The sequence below is a fragment of the Ovis aries genome, chromosome Y, assembly GCF_016772045.2.
Source record: "Ovis aries strain OAR_USU_Benz2616 breed Rambouillet chromosome Y, ARS-UI_Ramb_v3.0, whole genome shotgun sequence".
In the NCBI taxonomy this organism is placed as follows: Eukaryota; Metazoa; Chordata; class Mammalia; order Artiodactyla; family Bovidae; genus Ovis; species Ovis aries.
In genome coordinates this window covers 15,610,484-15,630,654 of record NC_082741.1, presented here as the reverse complement: position 1 = coordinate 15,630,654, position 20,171 = coordinate 15,610,484, and the positions used below count along the sequence as shown (strand labels likewise).

Sequence of the window (20,171 nt, the reverse complement as noted above, 5' to 3'; positions counted from 1 at the left end):
TCGGCGCTCAGCCTTCTTCACAATCTAATTCCCACATCCATACACGACCACAGGAAAAACCATAGCCTTGACTAGATGGATCTTAGTAGGCAAAGTAATGTCTCTGTTGTGAATATGCTATCTAGGTTGGTCTTAACTTTCCTTCCAAGGAGTAAGCATCTTTTAATTTCATGGCTGCAATCACCATCTTCAGTGATTTTGGAGCCCCCCACCCCAACCAAAATAAAATCTGACACTGTTTCCACTGTTTCCCCATCCATTTCCCACGAAGTGATGAGACCAGATGCCATGATCTTCGTTTTCTGAATGTTGACCTTTAAGCCAACTTTTTCACTCTCCACTTTCAGTTTCATCAAGAGGCTTTTTAGTTCCTCTTCAATTTCTGCCGTAAGGACGGTGTCATCTGCATATCTGAGGTTACTGATAGTCCTTCCAGCAATCTTGATTCCAGCTTGTCTTTCTTTCAGTCCAGCATTTCTCATGATGTACTCCGAATATAACTTAAATAAACAGGGTGACAATATACAGCCTTGACGTACTCCTTTTCCTATTTGGAACCAGTCTGTTGTCCCATGTCCAGTTTTAACTGTTGCTTCCTGACTTGTATACAGATTTCTCAAGAGGCAGGTCAGATGGTCTTGTGTTCCCATCTCTTGAAGAATTTTCCGCAGTTTATTGTGATCCACACAGTCAAAGGCTTAGGCACAGAAAGATTTCTCTGAGATGGTACATATTTATTCAGAAATTCAAGATGGGTCTACTAAAGGTGAATTCACTGGTTCAGAAACCTCCATTAGATCTTCTTTGTATGATTATACACTTACTGGGGACTCAGTTTTGAGATCTATGATTGAATATATGTTTTTCATGCTTTATCTGAGGATCTTGTGATCAAAAGGCCACGTTTCACATATTCTGTCTCTGAAACGATGAGGCGGATAATTTTCTTTCACTCACATTTCCACAAAAACTTTGGAATATAGTTGACAGTGATCAGTTTGAATCTATTTGTTGGGTTAACTCTTTAAAAAAGCAATCTTGGAAAGAAAGGGAACTTTCAGAATATTTGAAACCAAGAGTGTGAAAAGTTCAATTCGACAGCTTAACCTTTATGGATTTAGTAAAAAGCGACAAACTTTTCCAAGATCTGCTTCACTACCTGTCTTTCTGCAAGAAGAAGAAAAACATCTATTTTGAGTAAGGTATTCCAACACTTTCACTTATTGAAAATATGTAAGATCAAATGATGTGACATAGCAGAATGTTCACATATGTAGCTAAAACTGAATTTAAACTTGAAATAACAGATTGCTTAAAAAGGTTTGTTTTTTTGAAGTTGAGAATAGCTGGAGATTAGATACTAGATGTTTCACAAACTTTCCTAGCAACTTGAAAACAGATAAAACTCCCGAGGCTAAAGTGGTATGTACAGTATATATACAACATATTTTTAGTTGAGGAGCATGTCCTTTCTGACATGTTATTACCTGTTAAAATTAATAATGGAGGTGTTTTATTTGATGTTATTTAGCTGGTTTCCTTAAAGGAATACGGTTTTTAATAACTTAGCTTTGTTTGTCAGTTTTACCTTGATTTAAAAAGAAACTAAATAATTTAATCATTTGATTTTAGTTACAGACCTACTATAATCCAAGTTTCAAAAGAGGCCATCCCCAACTTTAATAAGGATACAAAGAAGAGTTCGAATTTGCAATGTGTCTCCAATATCTTCATTAGTTCAAGATAACAAGAAGCATGTTAAAGCAAGTGTCACAAAAGATGATCATAATTCTGAATTTCTTCCAGAAACGAGTGGAGAGAGCACATTTTCAGCCTCCGCAAGTTTAAGTGTGCCTTTCATACAAAAGCCTCATACCAGCCAGATAGTCGCTAATACAAGTGCTGTATCTCCATGTGACTTACCTACTCCATCAGCAATATCAGTTAGACACACAGACCAGAGTGTGGTAGATCAACCTGCTGTTTTATCAAAGTTGAGCATTTGTAATTGGCACTCACATAGCAGGTGCACTCAAGTAAATGGCTACTTGAGGACTTTGCTGCTACAACTACAGTTACTTCTCTCACATTGTATCTCCATTACAGAGCAGTTATTCTGGACAGATGGTTCAGTTAACTGAACCAATGGTTCAGTCGTGTCCGACTCTTTGAGACCCCGTGAATCACAGCACGCCAGGCCTCCCTGTCCATCACCAACTCCCTGAGTTCACTCAGACGCACATCCATCGAGTCCGTGATGCCATCGAGCCATCTCATCCTCTGCCGTCCCCTTACTGGAGCTTCAGCTTTAGCGTCATTCCTTCCAAAGAAATCCCAGGGCTGATCCCCTTCAGAATGGATTGGTTGGATCTTCTTGCAGTCCAAGGGACTCTCAAGGGTTGTCTCCAACACCACAGTTCAAAACCATCAATTCTTTGTCACTCTGCCTTCTTCATAATTCAACTCTCACATCCATTCATGATGGATCATTCACATCCATTCACAGGAAAAACCATAGCCTTGACTAGATGGACCTTAGTAGGCAAAGCAATGTCGCTGCTTTTGAATATACTATCTACGTTGGTCATAACTTTTCTTCCAAGGGGTAAGCATTTTTTAATTTCATGACTGCGATCACCATCCACAGTGATTTTAGAGCCCCCAAAATAAAGTCTGACACTGTTTCCACGTTTCCCCATCTATTTCCCATGAAGTGATGAGACCGGATGACATGATCTGCCTTTTCTGAATGTTGAGCTTTAGGCCAAATTTTTCAGTCTCCTCTTTCACTTTCATCAAGAGACTATTTGTTCCTCTTCACTATCTGCCATAAGGGTGGTGTCATCTGCATATCTGAGGTTCTTGATATTTCTCCCAGCAATCTTGATTCCAGCTTGTCTTTCCTCCAGTCCAGCGTTTCTCATGATGTACTCTGAATATAACTTAAATAAGCAGGGTGACAATATAGAGCCTCGACGTACTCTTTTTCCTATTTGAAACCAGTCTGTTGTTCCATGTCCAGTTTTAACTGCTGCTTCCTGACCTGCATACAGATTTCTCAAGAGGCAGGTCAGGTGGTCTGGTATTCCCATCTCTTTCAAAATTTTCCACAGTTTATTGTGATCCACACAGTCAAAGGCTGTGGCATAGTCAATAAAGGAGAAATAGATGTATTTCTGGAACTCTCTTGTTTTTTCCATGATTCAGAGGATGTTGGCATATTGATCTCTGGTTCCTCTGCCTTTTCTAAAACCAGTTTGAACATCAGGAAGTTCATGGTTCACGTATTGCTGATGCCCGGCTTGGAGAACTTTGAGCATTACTTTACTAGCATGTGAGATGAGTGCGATTGTGTGGTAGTTTGAGCATTCTTTGGCATTGCCTTTCTTTGAGGTTGGGATGAAAACTGACCTTTTCCAGTCCTGTGGCTGGTGCTGAGTTTTCCAAATTTGCTGGCATATTGAGTGCAGCACTTACACAGCATCATCTTTCAGGATCTGAAACAGCTCAACTGGAATGCCATCATCTCCACTAGCTTTGTTCATAGCGATGTTTTCCAAGGCCCACTTGACATCACATTCCAGGATGTCTGGCTCTAGATTGGTGATCATACCATCGTGATTTCTGGGTCGTGAAGATCTTTTCTGCACAGTTCTTCTGTGTATTCTTGCCACCTCTTCTTAATATCTTATGCTTCTGTTATGTCCAGATAATCTCTGTTCTTTATAGAGCCCATCTTTGCATGAAATTCTGCCTTGGTATCTCTAATTTTCTTGAAGAGATCTCTAGGCTTTCCCATTCTGTTGTTTTCCTCTACTTCTTTGCATTGATCTCTGAAGAAGGCTTTCTTATCTCTTCTTGCTATTCTGTGGAAATCTGCATTCAGACGCTTATATCTTTCCTTTTCTCGTTTGCTTTTCACTTCTCTTCTTTTCACAGCTATTTGTTAAGCCTCCCCAGACAGCCATTTTGCTTTTTTGTATTTCTTTTCCATGAGGATGGTCTTGATCCCTCTCTCCTGTACAATGTCGCGAACATCATTCCATAGTTCGTCAGGCACTCTATCTGTCAGATCTAGGCCTTAATTCTAATTCTCACTTCCACTGTATAATCATAAGGGATTTTACTGAGGTCATACCTGAATGGTCTAGCAGTTTTCCCTCCTTTCTTCGATTTGAATCTGAATTTGGTAATAAGGACTTCATGATCTGAGCCACAGTCAGCTCCTGGTCTTGTTTTTGTTGACTGTATAGAGCTTCTCCATCTTTTGCTGCAAAGAATATAATCAATCTGATTTTTGTGTTGACCATCTGGTGATGTGCATGTGTAGAGTCTTCCCTTGTGTTGTTGGAAGAGGGAGTTTGCTAGGGCCAGTGCATTTTCTTGGCAAAGCTCTATTAGTTTTGCCCTGCTTTATTCCGCATTCCAAGGCCAAATTAGCCTGTTACTCCAGGTGTTTCTTGACTTCCTACTTTTGCATTCCACTCCCCTATAATGGAAAGGACATCTTTTTGGGGTGTTAGTTCTAAAAGTTTTTGTAGGTCTTCATAAAACCGTTCAACTTCAGCTTCTTCAGTGTTACTGGTTAGGGCCTAGAGTTGGATAACTGTGATATTGAATGGTGGAAACTAAACTTTTAGTCAGGCATAGCTATATTTCACCCCATAACAATTCTTTTCCTTCCTTGCAAGCAGAGTCAATTCATGATTCTCAGTGTCAAAAATCACTTATACATCTGCCTCCTTTTTCAAATGAACTCATCAACAATCATCATTATATGAAAACCATGCAAATTAAATCTGACCAGTCAAATACGTGTCAGATTATGGAGCCTAAAGAAGATTGAAATTTACATTCGGAGATGTCAGCAAATACCTACAATTCTTGTATTTGAACAATAAATTTACATGTTCTTCTTCATAGTTTCATTTTCTATTTTCAAACAAGGAAGAGTAAAATGAGGCTGTAGTTCAATGGTTGGCTATTTTACTGAACGGGTTTATAAACTTTTTAGTTCAAGAAAACATTTGTCATGCATCCTAGGCAAATTACACCTAATATATTTGTAAGCAAGAATATGAGAACAAAGGGAAACGGTGTAATGGATGTAAAGTGATTTCTGAAATCATCCCTGCTGAAATGAAGTGGTGTCTAAATCAGGATGGTATGAGTGAAGGAAGAGATGCAAATAAAACTAGAAAAATGAAAATAGAGTATGAACTTAGGTGCATTCACATATTATATTCTATTAGCTACTGGTAGAGTCATAAAAGTTTAGAAAGCTGATTGTTTTCATTATAGAAATTCATTTCATCCTTGAAAATATAGATACTGTAGCATGTCTAAAATCGTGATCACAATTATACCATCAGCGTGATACCAAACATGACATAATCAGTGACTGGCCCATCGTCAGCACAAGATATGTACTTTACAAGTGGTATTCTATAGGGTCACTTTTGCTCTGCTGTCCTTATAGCATGTCTTTATTTCCTGACACCAAGATTCCACCTATTAATTCCAAATGCATGTTTATATTTTGCTTATCTGTTGCCGCAGAAACAGAATAAATTCCTGGTGATGACTGCAGCACGTCAGAATGGTTAACAGTTCTTGGAAGACATGATATCTGTTTTCCTCAGTAATTTAATTATCTTTCTCTTACATTGTACTTCTGAAGCTACAGTCACACAAATATTTTAAGTCACGCTAAGCCCCTTCTCACAACTTTGTCTCAACTCTTTCTTGGGATTGGAAAGAGGGATTGTTTACCCTCTGTTTACCCTGAAACATAGAGCCTGCCAATGACACATTTAAAGTGCTTACTGAATTATCAATAAAGAAATGTAATAACCAATCAAATGCTCCGCACATTACTCACCAACACTCTATAACCTGCACTACTATCGTAATTCATCTTTCCTCTTAAAGTTTTTCCAAATTGATAAATATTTATTATATTTACATGGATGTAAGATTTCTTGGGAGGCATGTATTCCCGTGTTTTGAAGAATATTCCATGTTTTGATGTTATTGTTCTCTTGTGTCATTTTGTTGTGCCCATCAAAATCTTTGGCATAGTCAAATAGGAGTAGATGCTTTTTTGGAGTCCTCTTGCTTTTTGGAGGATCCAATGGGTGTTACCAAATTAATCTCAGGTTCCTTGGCCCTTTATAAATCCAGCTTGAACATCTGGAAGCTCATGGTTCATGTTCTGTTGAAGCCTGGCTTTGGGAATTTTGAGCAGTTCTTTGTGACTGTGTGAGATGTGTGCAATTAAGCAGGAGTTGTCACATTGTTTGGATTGCCTTTCTTTGTGGTTGGAATAAAAACTGACCACTTCCAGTCTTCTGGCCACTGCTGAGTCTCCCAAATTTGCTGACATAAGGAGGGCAGCACATTCACAGCATCAACTTTTAGAATTTGAAAGAGCTCAACTGAGTTCCATCACCTCCACAAGCTTAATTTGTAGGTAAGCTTCCTAAGTCCCACTAGACTTCACATTCCGGGATGTCCGGCCCTAGGTGAATGATACATCATCGTGCTTAACTGGATCAGGAAGATCTTTTGTGCATAGTTCATCTGTGTATTCTTGCCACCTCTTCTTAATACCGTCTGCTTCTCTTATGTCCGTACCATTTCTGTCTTTTATTGTGCCCATTTTGTATGAAAATTTCCCTTGGTATGTCTGACTTTCTTGAAGAGATCAGCGGACTTTCCAATTCTATTTATTTCCTTTATTTATTGGCATTGATACCTGAGGCAGGTTTTATCTCACCTTGCTATTCTTTGTGCCTCTGCATCCAGATGTGTAGTTTTCCCTTTCCCCTTTCGTTTAGGTTCACTCCTGTTCTTAGCTCTCTGTGATCCCTGATAGCTTTATCATTTTGCACTTCTTTTCCATGCGGATGGTCTTTGTCACTGCTTACTGTACATCGCAAACCTCTATCCATAGGTCTTCAGACACTCATCTATCAGATAGAATCCCCTGTATCTATTTATCACTTTCACTGTATAATAATAGGAGTTTTGATTTTACATGTGTAAAATATATTAATTCCCTATTTCATGTAAGGAAATCTTCACCCAGATATTCATCAAAGAAATACAGAAAATTCTCTATGTTATTTGGGAAATACATGAAATATAGCTGTTTGATGTTTGCCATTTAGCTAAACTCTTAATTTCTGAATGATGGGAAATTCTCTTTCATATGTATGAATCTGTAAACTGTTTCACATATTGAGAATTCATATTTCATATGAATTTATATTTCATATGAGAACATTTCTCCCCAGATTGTCAAATGAGAAAGAGACAGCATTACAAATCTCATATCTGAAGACTTTAATTCAAACTTTTTCGACGGAAATATAGAGAATATCACAGCTCATGCATGAAATCTGTGGGAAAATTCTGTATTTATTGTAGGAAAATCAACACAGGTTTTTCAAATGTTAAATAGACAGTATTGAGTATTTCATGAAGGAAAGACCACAAATATTTTGAAATTACAAATATGAAAAAATCCCATGTTTCATATTACCATGTTGTATATATGACATAGAAATTTTTACATTTCCTGCCAAAAAACCTGCATCCAGATTTTCATAACTCTAACGTAAAAAATTCTACATTTACTGCAGATTATTTTGTGTCCATACTTTCATGTATGATGTAGAGAGAATTCTGTATTTTAAGTTGGAAAAACTTTCTTCAGATTTGTATATGTGAATAATAGACAATTTTATGTTTCACATCCTGAAATCTGCATCTAGAGTTTCATATATGAAACTGAGAATTTCATCTTTTACACAGGACACTCTCATTTCAGATATCTACACTTGAAACAGATAATGCTTTCATCAAGAGGCACCTTACTTACTATTTTTCTTTTGTCATTTCGGTGTTGTCATTGGGATAAATAAGGCTAATCTATCTCCCACATAAATTTTGTTTTTGGATAACTAAGGTTAATCTACCTCCCACATAAATTTTGTTTCTAACGAGCTTCATCGAGGTTTTTATTTTTTCATAGTGTTCTTTGCACAGAAGTTAAATAATCAGGACAGCAATATATAGCTTTGACTTGTTCCTTTCCTGATTTTGTATCGGTCCATTTCCCTGTGTTCAATTCTGACTGCTGCACCTTTACTAGTGTACACGTTTCCCAGGAGACATATCAGGTATTCTCGTATTCTTGTCTCTAAGAATTTTACAAAATTCTTTTTCTTTTCCTTTTTCTTTTTTTTAAGGGGGGTGGTTTCTGTGTGTGCAGTGTCCAAGTCATTAGCAGAGACAGTTAAGCAGATATAGATGATTGTATGCCATCTCCTTGCTTATTCTATGATATAAAGATCAGTTCATGGGTACCTCTTATGATTAAATAACTACACAGTCCTGTGTTTGTTTCTTATTTTATTTTTTGGTCATTGTTGCTGTTTCTGTTTTCTCTCTTTTACAAGTAGTAAAGTACCAACTGGTAATTTCCTATGAACTTGCCATCTTATTCTACATGAATTAAATGGTGCCCATGGCAGTCTCTGATCTTTGATAGCCACTGAATGGTGTTACACTTCGAGATCCGAAATCAGACATCAGTGCTCTGGGAAAATGTCAGGAATGTTCAAAAACTAGCTAGGTATGTTCAAGTGCTGAGGTTTTGAGTCCAATTATGCTATTATATGTTATGTGGAAAGTTCTGCATTTCTTCATGCTGATGACAATTCCTCGTTAACAGAAATTTCCAAGGGGGAAAGAAAAACAGCAACACATTATGCTTGATTGCATGTTGGAAGTCAAAGTAGTGCCAGTTACGTGTGTACATAAGGAACGCCCCATCAAACAGATTAATTCATGGCAACTAATGTTTCCTGTTTTACTGTCAAGGAGAAAAAGATAATAGAGCTTGCCAGGAAAAACTGAGATGTTCCAAGAATGCAGAATTGTAGACAGATGTGAAATGCAACTCTCTCAATGAATGGATCACAAATAATACCTCGACATGGACAATAGTTCTCCCGCAGCATCAGATACATACCAGCAGAAGACCTGGTCACCAGAATGTCCCATGTGGGTTCCAGACATACCTGGGTAGAAAGGAATTAAGAAGGGAGAAGGAGAATAAGAGGCAGCAAGACAAAAACCTTTGCCTCAGGTGGGAAATGCAGAAGCAGGGAAGAGATTTCCAGAACTACACAAGCCCCTTCACTAAGGGTAAATTATTTTGGACTGAAAGGAAACAAGGTAAAACAGCTGCTGAAATATAGTTTGGATAGAGCGAGAGTCACACAATGTGTGTCATGAGCCTATATGGCCCAAACTGCAGTGCAGCTCAACCAGTATGCATGGGGTTCGGAAGCTGGAAGGGAGGATTTCGAGAGCCATCCTGGGAGAGGACTGCTGTTGACTCTGTGGAGATGGCCTGATGAAGCAAGTTTAAGTAGTTGTGTTGCAGGGAATGCCTTTTGAGAATTCCCAAACTGACAAAGAGGGAGGACCTTACTGCACTGTCACACACAGGAGGTGGAGATACCTTGGTAGACCCTCACCGTCACACATGTTAACACTTACTAAAAGGCAATAGTGAAAGACCAGCAGAAGTTCCATTCGTGCTCCTGCAAACACAGACTAGAAAAGGATCCCATTAAGGCCAAATCTCTTCTGTCTATGGCTGCTGGCTCCTATGCATAATTGGCAGCACCATGGATCCATCATTCCAAGCAGCTGTACCACCTCCTGTGCTCATCACGGCAGACCCCAGTGAGCCACAAATGTCTCAGGGAAGACTCCTTTGGTGAACACATGCGAAGAAAGATGAAAATTACACCTGAGACCTAGGGACAGACCCATTAAGGAAGAGGACTGGAAATCTTTGAACCAGTTGAGCATGCTGCAATTAAATACACAGGATTAATGACATAGATCCTGTCTCTATGGAATACATCAAAAGATGAGAAGAGGTCAAATGAAAAAAAAAAAAAAAAAGCCCTGGCTCAGGCAGCTGTAAGAATGCACAGAAATGATAGCAATTTTGAATCTGAAGTGTCCTTAGCGAGATCCAGAGGCAGTTCTCTCCATCTTTGGAGAACTTCCCAAAGAGGTGTAGTTGTCCTCTGGCTCATATTTAGGACTGGGACACTGACAGATGAGACACTAGGAGACATGAGTTATTCTTTTGATGCATTGAGTCGTTGTGTTGATGGTGCACACCATTTCTCAGTTGTAGGCTTCATTGTTACTATATATTGATTTGATCTTTGAAGATTATTTCAACCATGTTTTTATTTTTTGTATAGCTATTTCTACTTTTACTTTGGTTTCCTATTTTCTGTGCCTTTTGTTGTTGCATCACTTCATTGTTTAACACAGGTATGCATTTCTGTATTAACTGTGGGTTTCTGTTATTCTTGGGGGCTGTTTTGATCTTGTCAGATTTGGTTTCTTTATTCTTCAGTTGGCACTCAGCTCTGGTGTAGTTGTTGGACATGAGATTTACATGATTGATTCTCTTTCTGAATCTGTTGTCTTCTCTGTAGTGTTTATTGCTTGTGGTGCCTTTTTCTTATTTATTTATTTGCCATTTATCTATATTACCTTTTTAATCTCCTCAATCTATTACTATGGTATTGTAGTTCTCTGGGCATAAGTTGGGCCTGATCTTTTCGCGTGTCAACACCTGAGAAGGTAAGAGGCAACAAGGCCAGGGGTCTCCAAATGGAGGAAGTAGCCTGCAAGTGACAGACATTTTTATTTCTCTTAAGTGGCAGGAGGAGACAAACTATTGATATCCTATTTTAACTACTCAATACAAATTTGAAAGGAAGTTTCTCTTAAAATATCGTTCTTCCATAATGACACCTGGTTTCATCTGAAGTTTACTATTCTCAAACCTTGAGATAACCAATGCATTTTTCTTATGGAACATTTGTCTTAAACTATGATATTGTACTATGCTTTTACCCAAAATTCTGCCCTCAAGTCAATTCTGCCTAATGCCTCAGAACCTAATGAACAAACCAGGATGTTATATTCAGATATTTGTTCCCTAATCTATGCCAATGAAACTATTTGTATGGTGATATGTCCTCCTACAAGATTCAAGTTAATCATTTTATGGCCCGGGATGAATCGTCAGATGCCAAGATTATCTCAAAATGCATCTTATGGGTGAGGGGGCCTGGTACCACTCTGAGTCTTAAACATTCCTTTCTTTCATTAACAGACTGCTAGTGATTATATAACATGCAGCTGAAGACTAGCAAGGGTGGTGCTCTTTCTGCTCCTTTCTGATGCCTATGTCAGAAATTTTCTCTATCTCCTTTATACTTAGTAAAACTTTATTATACAAAGCTCTGAGAGATACAGCCCTGTCTCTGGCCCCAGATTGAATTCCTCTTCTTCTGAGGACAAGAATCCCAGCATCTTTTCATTCCACTACCACCTTTCACACTGAGATCAGGATCATGGGACTCCAACATATTCCTGTCTTCAGTGAATATTAACTGGTGGCAATCTCCATGAAGGCCTCTTTCTTAATCTCAGATGCACTGCACCCAACTGCCTGGAAAACCCAGGCCTGATGCATCACACCACACAACAATCAAGACAGAAAAACACAGCCACTCATCAGCAGATAGACTGCCTAATGTCAGGCTAATCCTATAGACACCTACAAATGACACAAACAGTTATGGTCCTACAATTAGACAGGGAAGACTCAGCTGCAGACTCAAGAACATTGTTAGTCTCTTCAACTCCAAAGCCCACGCTAGCCACTCAACCAAATTTATCGACTTGGACTGAAGACAAGAAATAATAACTATAATGCAGCAGTTTATGAAGAAATTACCATTAACATAGTAAGTAGGGAAATGTGAAGACAGAGAAATATGTTATGGGCAAAAGAATGTGGTAAAAACTCAAAATATAATGAAAGAAAAAATGAGCATGCTCCCTGAAAATGACTTGGATGTTGTGGTAGTAAAGGTGATAAAACATTCGAGAAATGGAATGCAGAAAAGATGAGACACATTTCTGAAGGACCTAGGAAAATGAATAAGTAACAACAAACAATTAGCAACACAGAAAAGGACTTTGGTCTCCTATATGCTAATACACACTATTGTACAGCAGAAGCCAACACAACATTGCAGAGAAATTATCCTCTAATTTAGAAATGCAGTTTAAAATGAAACACAAGTGTTCAAAGGCACAAGGACCTGACAAAGTTAACTGATATTTATAGGACATTTCACTGAAACACAGTAGAATATATATTTTTCTAAAGTGAAAATAAAATATCTTCAGGATATATCACAAAGTGGATCTCAAATCAAGCCTTGGTAAATTTAAGACAGTGGTAATTGTATCATTGTTTTGTTTTGTTTTGTTTTTGTTGTTGTTGTTTTTTGTTTTTTAACCGACTTGCAATGATTTACATACCAGGTTCTGCGGGCGAGGACTGGGAAAAACATAAATCCATGTAGATTAATAAATACAACTCTACACGGCCTTGAGATCACTCATGAAATCTGAGAGAAAATGAAAGAAAAATCTTAGAAGCAAATAATATTAAAAGCACGATTATCTGAAAGTTATGGAGCACGCTAAAGCAGTAAAAGAGTGAAGATGATAAATGCTACACATCTCAAGTAGTCAATATAATCTTAAATCTAAAGCATTTGGAGAAGGGAGAAAAAGCGGACAAAATTCCCCAAAGTGAATAGAAGGGGAAAAAATGATAAAAATAAGAGCAGAAATTAAAGAAAGGAAATGATGAAAAAATTAGTGAAAATCAGTGTCACTAAAAGAGGTCTCTTGGAGAGGAGAAACAAAATAGATAAATCATGGTGCAGACTTATCAAGAAAAAAGGACAAATCATTCAATGAAATTTGGCATGACAAAGAATGATATTATAACTGATACCACAGAAATAACAAAGAATCATGAGACTACAGCGAACAAATATAAATCAATAAAAGTTATAATCTGATCCATGGAGAGATGCTCAGAAATTCAACTAAGAAGAAACAGAAAATATGAACAGACCAATTATTAGCACTAATGTGGAAATTGAGATGAAAATTTTCCAGTTGACAAACTTAAAGCCAAATGGCTTCACATGGAAATTTTATGAACCAGTCAGAGAACAGCTAGCACATGCATTTCTGAAACTCTTCCAAAATTCTAGAGTGAAAGGAAAATCCAAAACTCATCCTACAATGTTAACATCACACTGATACCAACAGCGAGATAACACAGAAAAAGAAAGAGACCAATATCACATAGATGAACAGAGGCAAACATCCTTAGCAAAATATGAGCAAAAAAAAAAAAAAAAAAAAATCCACCAATACCGTAAAAGGATTGGGCACCATTATTAAGTGTGGGGTTTATTCCAGATATGGAAACATTCTACAGTAGCTGCATATCAATGTATAGTGAAGGATTAAAACCATATGATCACCTCAGTAGTTGGTGAAAATTTTTTGATATAATTCAACATGTTTTTGTAAAAGAAACTCTCCAAAAACTGAAGATAGCAAAAATTACTTCAACTTCTCAAAGGCACACTGATAAAAACTACAACATATCACCTCTTATCATTCCAAATGGCCATCATTACCAAAAAAAAAAAAAAATTCTACAACAGAAGACTGCCCTGTTAGGCCAGTGGTTAAGACACCAGGATCCCTATATAGGAGTCCCAGGTTTGATCATGGAATTGGTCATGGAATTAGATTCCACACACAGCAATTGAGGTTTCTGGCAACAAAATAGAGAAGTAAATATATATGTGTGCATATTAATGCATTTAAATGAAATCCAGAAAAAGGGGCTGAATAACCCATTTGGAGTGTAGGAAGAGATGCTGTTATAAAAAAGAGACTTGTGGACACAGTGCAGGAAGGACATATGTAACACACCAAGTATGTTCAGTTTAGTTCAGTCACTCAGTCGTGTCCGACTCTTTTCGACCCATGAATTGCAGCACACCAGGCCTCCCGATCCATCACCAATTCCTGGAGTTCACTCAGACTCACATCCATCGAGTCAGTGATGCCATTCAGGCATCTCATCCACTGTCGTCCCCTTCTCCTCCTAATCCCACTCAGCATCAGAGACTTTTCCATGAGTCAACTTTTTGCATGAGGTGGCCGAAGTACTGGAGTTTCAGCTTTAGCATCATTCCTTCCAAAGAAATCCGAGGGCTGATCTCCTTCAGAATGGACTGGTTGGATCTCCTTGCAGTCCAAGGGACTCTCAAGAGTCTTCTCCAACACCACAGTTCAAGAGCATCAGTTCTTCAGTGCTCAACCTTCTTCAGAGTCCAACTCTCACACCCATACTTGACCACTGGAAAAACTATAGCCTTGACTAGATGGACCTTTGTCGGCAAAGTAATGTCTCTGCTTTTGAATATACTATCTAGGTGGGTCATAACTTCTCTTCCAAGGAGCAAGTGTCTTTTAATTTCATGGCTGCAGTCACCATCTGCAGTGATTTTGGAGCGCCAAAAAAGGAAGTCTGACACTGTTTCTACTGTTTCCCCAACTATTTCCCATGAAGTGATGGGACTGGATGCCATGACCTTAGCTTTCTGAATGTTGAGCTTTAAGCCAACTTATTCACACTCCTCTTTCACTTTCATCAAGAGGCTTTTTAGATCCTCTTCACTTTCTGCCAAAAAGATGGTGTCATCTGCATATCAGAGGTTCTTGAAATTTCTCCTGGAAATCTTGATTCCAGCTTGTGTTTCTTCCAGTCCAGTGTTTCTCATGATGTACTCTGATATAAGTTAAATAAGCAGGGTGACAATATCTTGCATTGATGCACTCCTTTTCCTATTTGGAACCAGCCTGTTGTTTCATGTCCAGTTCTAACTGTTGCTTCCTGACCTGCATACAGACTTATCAGGAGGGAAGTCAGGTGGTCTGGTATTCCCATCTCTCTAAGAATTTTCCACAGTTGATTGTGATCCACACATCAAAGGCTTTGGCATAGTCAAAAAAGGAGAAATAGATGTATTTCTGGAACGGTCTTGCTTTTTCCATGAGCCAGAGGATTTTGGCAATTTGACCTCTGGTTCCTCTGCCTTTTCTAAAACCAGCTTGAATATCAGTAAGTTCATGGTTCATGTATTGCTGAAGCCTGGCTTGGAGAGTTTTGAGCATTACTTTACTAGCGTGTGAGAGGAGTCCAATTGTGCGGTAGCGGCAGCATCTTTGGCATTGCCTTTCTTTGGGGTTGGAATGAAACCTGAACTTTTTCAGTCTTATAGCCACTGCTGACTTTACCAAACTTGCTGGCATATTGAGTGCAGCACTTTCACAGCATCATCTTTCAGGATCTGAAACAGCTCCACTGGAATTCCATCACCACCACTAGCTTTGTTCTTATTGATGTTTTCTAAGTCCCACTTGACTTCACATTCCAGGAGGTCTGGCTCTAGATGAGTGATCTCACCATCATGATTATCCGAGTCGTGATGATCTTTTTTGTACAATTTTTCTGTGTATTCTTGCTACCTCCTCTTAATATCTTCTGCTTCTGTTAGGTCCATAGCATTTCTGTTCTTTATAGAGCCCATCTTTGCATGAAATGTTCCCTTGGTATCTCTAATTTTCTTGAAGAGACCTGTACTCTTTCCCATTCTGTTGTTTCCCTCTATTTCTTTGCATTGATTGCTGAAGAAGGCTTTCTTATCTCTTCCTGCTATTCTCTGGAAGTCTGCATTCAGCTGCTTATATCTTTTCTTTTCTCCTTTGCTTTTCACTTCTTTTCTTTTCACAGCTGTTTGTAAGGCCTCCCCAGACAGCCATTTTGCTTTTTTTGCATTTCTTTTCCAAGAGGATGGTCTTGATCCCTGTCTCCTGTACAATGTCACACACATCATTCCATAGTTCATGAAGAACTCTATCTGTCAGATCTAGGCCTTTAATTCTATTTCTCACTTCCACTGTATAATCATAAGGGATTTGATTTAGGTCATAACTGAATGGTCTAGTGGCTTTCCCTACTTTCTTCAACTTAAGTCTGAATTTGGCATTAAGGAGTTCATGATCTGAGCTACAGTCAGCTCCCAGTTTTGTTTTTGCTGACTGTATAGAGCTTCTCCATCTTTGGCTGCAAAAATACAATCAATCTGATTTCGGTGTTGACAATCTGCTGAGGTCCATGTGTAGAGTCATATCTTGTGTTGTTGGAAGGTGGTTTTGTTGGAGAGTATGAGTGAAATGACATAAAACAAGACTCACACAGAGGACAGACGACACGTACACACTCCGGCTGGAGGAACAGAACTGGGCAAGAAACTAATTGCCATTTATTATAAAAGCCTCCTAGGCAGAATTCCAGACAGCATGAATAAGCCTTTTCTGCACAGCACAGGTGCATACATATTATCGTATAGCAAAGGGGAGTGAAATCTCTGTCTATTGCAGAGTCTGCCCAAAGCCCCCATCTTCTTATTTCAAGAAGGGAATGCTCCCTCATTTGCAAGGGACCATTAAACTCATGGCTGTATCCAGACTCTTTGGCAGAACGCCTCGTATGCAAGGACGCTCAGCACGAGTAGAGAGACCCGTTTGCAGGCACATCTCTGCTACCCTTCATATCCCCCTTTTTTTATTTGCTTTTATGTTTGGGAACACATGTAAGAATTAAAGATTTTAAAATTAAAAAAAAATAAATAAAAATAAAAATTAAAAAAAAAGAAAGAAAAAAAATAAAAATAAATTGTAGCATTGTCTGGATCTTCTCTGTTTCGTGCTTTAGTTGTTTCCCTTTTCGCCATTGCAGGAAAACTAGAAAAGCAACACAACATAAAAGTAATATAAACATAGTGTTCCCCAAATTAGTCCCAATTAGTGAGGATACATGCCCTAATGGATTAAATTATTCATTCCCTCTTGAAGATTTTCAGCAAATCAGATCCTGTAATGTCAGGTAAAGTCCTGCTAAAAGTAGACAAAATTTGTCGTTCCAGGTCCATAATCTCCATAGTGAGATTTTGATGCCCAATGAAGGATCGTTTTACTTTATGCCATCCTTCACTCATGTTAAATGGAACAGGTGTTATACAAAACTGAGACAAATTCCAATCACATTTCAACACACTTTGTGTAGATAAAACAGCTAAATTGATTTCGAGCCAGGAAACGATGTGTTGAAGATTGAGCACGTCAGTGGCAAGTTGGGCCTCCATTCTCGCTGTTGTTGCCATAACAAATGAGAGTCTTTATGCCAGTCCCGAATAAAACCAGCTGTTTGAATTCCTTGGTGCAATGTAAGACCTGCCACCGCTGCTGTTGCAGTTACTGATGAGATTGCTAGAATCGAAGCAATGACCACACCAAGCATATGTCAAGACCAGTGTAGCAAAATCTGTACAGCGGTTACTAGATGAGAAGCAGCAAAAGAATCTGACCACAGCCGAGTCAGATTTATAGGTAACCATACTTCTGTCCAAGCCTTAACAATTGCTAGTGAGAAATTGGAATTAAAGGCTCGTCTTTCAAATTCTTCGCACCAAGACTGATTTACACATTGAGTTAAATTACAATAGTCACAGGACACAGATCCCACAGTGTCATTCTAGGTCCAATTCCCATATAACAATGCAAAAGGATATTTTACACATGCCATTGCAGAATACGATTTATTAACATGTAAATTAACATGGAATGGACCCGAAGAGTCACCACTATCCAAAGTATAGTTTCCTGACCAGATGGTGAGATTACCAGAAACCGCCCATAGTTTCCAAATATCCCCTTGAGTGTGCGGATATCCCTGCAATTGTAATTGAGGAGGGGCATGTGCAAATTGCTGCCATTTAACTGTTTCATTACCATTGCCCATCAAAGTGCCATTTGCACGAGCCACCTAAGTGTTTTATTTGATCATTTTTCTATGAGTTGCCCATGATCTGGACTCCAGTCTACAATGATGGCCCCAGAATAATTCATGACCTTAAAGGGTTGATAACCTCTGCAACGTTCCCACTCCAAAGATTCTAGAGAATGAATGAAAAAGTTAACAGGACATAGCAACATGTATTTTCCATTATGAATATCTATTGGTACTGTCGAGGTGCTAAATCCCCTGGTGGAAACAAGCACAGCAAAGGTAGTAAAATGGTAATTATTGTACTTTACCCACCATGTATTATAGGAATGATGAGAATGTTCCTTGGTGGACAGACAAAAGGGGTGTCCTCCTATACACAAAGGAATACCTTCTACTGCAATGTTCAAATTACTGATATTATATTGTTGTTTATGATGAGATAGTTGTTCTATTCCCCCGCAAGCTGGCTGGTTGCCCCCAGGAAACTGCTCTTACTAATGGGGAATTAGGTATATATGCCCAATATGTATGATTACTTGCCGATACACCAATTACCTGACATGTCACCACCGCCATCATGGCAAGCAAAAGATTGGTAGGATTCAGAGGTTGCCCTGCCTTCATTAATGTCTTCTCTGCTTCCTGGGTCAACCTCTTCATTTGACCCCATGTAGGAGGTGTTGCTTCCCTTGTACAGGAGATAAGGCTTCTCTGCATAGTAAGCTCTTCGAATTTTTGAACAAGGGGATCAGCCATTGTTGATTTGATCAGTCTTGCTGGGGTCCAAAACCTGTAATTATCAACAGAAATGAAAGCATACCCTCTTCCCAAATATATTAAAGATCCTGGGATCCAACCTTTCTCTTTATCTTTATACCAAATAGGCGTATTCAAGATCTTCTTATCCTCTTCTTTCCCTTGAAAATGGAACTCTGCTGCTGATAGATTTCCCTTGCTCCAAACATTCAAAAAATTTAGGGTAAGTAAGATTTTATTCAGAATGTCTTTAGGCTTCATGAATCTCTCTTGTTCCCCCTTTTTTATTTTTTCAAGATAATCACGCAAGGTACGATTAGTTCTTTCAATGATAGCTTGCCCTTGACTATTGTAAGGAATACCAAAAGTATGAGTTATATGGTATTGAGATAAAAAGTGAGCTAGTTTTGCGGATTGGTAAGCAGGTGCATTATCAGTTTTCAATTCAATTGGTAATCCCATAACTACAAAACAAGATAACAAATGAGTAATAACAGCGTCAGCCTTTTCAGAATGTATTGCAGTGGCCCATTGAAAATCTGTGCAAGTATCTATAGTGTGATGCACACATTTTTGTTGTCCAAAGGAAGAAATGTAAATTACATCCATTTGCCATATCTGATTTGCTTGTAGTCCTCTTACGTTGACACCTGGTGGGGTAAATGGCAGAGCAAAGGTTGCACATATGGAACAAGAACGAACAATATTTTGAGCTTGTTTTCGAGTAATAGTATGAGATTTTTGTAACCCTTTGGAGTTGCTATATTGTAAGAGATGTTCTTGCTTTGCTGCTTCTATAGATAAAGTAAGGCATCAATTGCAGCATTTCTGAATGATAAGGGTCCAGGAAGGGCAGAATGTGAACGGATGTGAGTAAAGAAAACTAACTCTGAACACTGCAAGAGCAATTGTTGTTCTTGGTAAAACAAATTATCAATAGCTGTTTTAAGGGTCAGTGGAAGGGAGACATGGGGAAGCTGTAGACAAGAGAGAGCAGCATATCAAGAATCTGAAACAATGTTAACAGGAAGTTGGGGAAAATCTTGCAAAACTAAATAGATAGCCCACAATCAGTGGGCTGTACAGAAGAAAATGAGTGGGGGAGAACCTTGGAATTTTCCGGGGTCCAATATCCAGCAGTATTTTTATTTGCATCTGTAAAAATAGTGGGTCCCTTAACTGTAACATCTGAAATTGAGGAATGAGATATCATAATGTTAGCCCGGAGAAAATCAATCAATTTAGATGATGGATAGTGATTAGAAAACGAACCAGGATATGAGGCAAGAGAAATTTACCAGTTTTCATTAAATTGTAAACATTGAGATATTTGAGCAGTTGTTAATTGAGTAACAATCTCGTGTGGTTCACATTGTGATAACTGTAAAATACGATGGCGACCTTTCTGTATAAGGAAGGCTAATTTATCCATATATATAGTCAATTTTTTGGAAAAAACTGTTAGGTAAGAAAATCCATTCTATTAATCCTTTTTCTTGAGCAATTACACCAGATGGGGAATAAGGGGTATGAAATATGATAACATAAATAGGTTGAGATG

The 20,171-nt window shown here is 38.4% G+C and overlaps 1 pseudogene; it reads left to right on the top strand.

Annotated features, from left to right (window-relative positions):
* Positions 1 to 723: 723 nt before the first annotated feature.
* LOC132658987 (heat shock transcription factor, Y-linked-like) lies at positions 724 to 4,846 on the top strand (annotated as a pseudogene).
* The last annotated feature ends 15,325 nt before the right edge of the window (positions 4,847 to 20,171 follow it).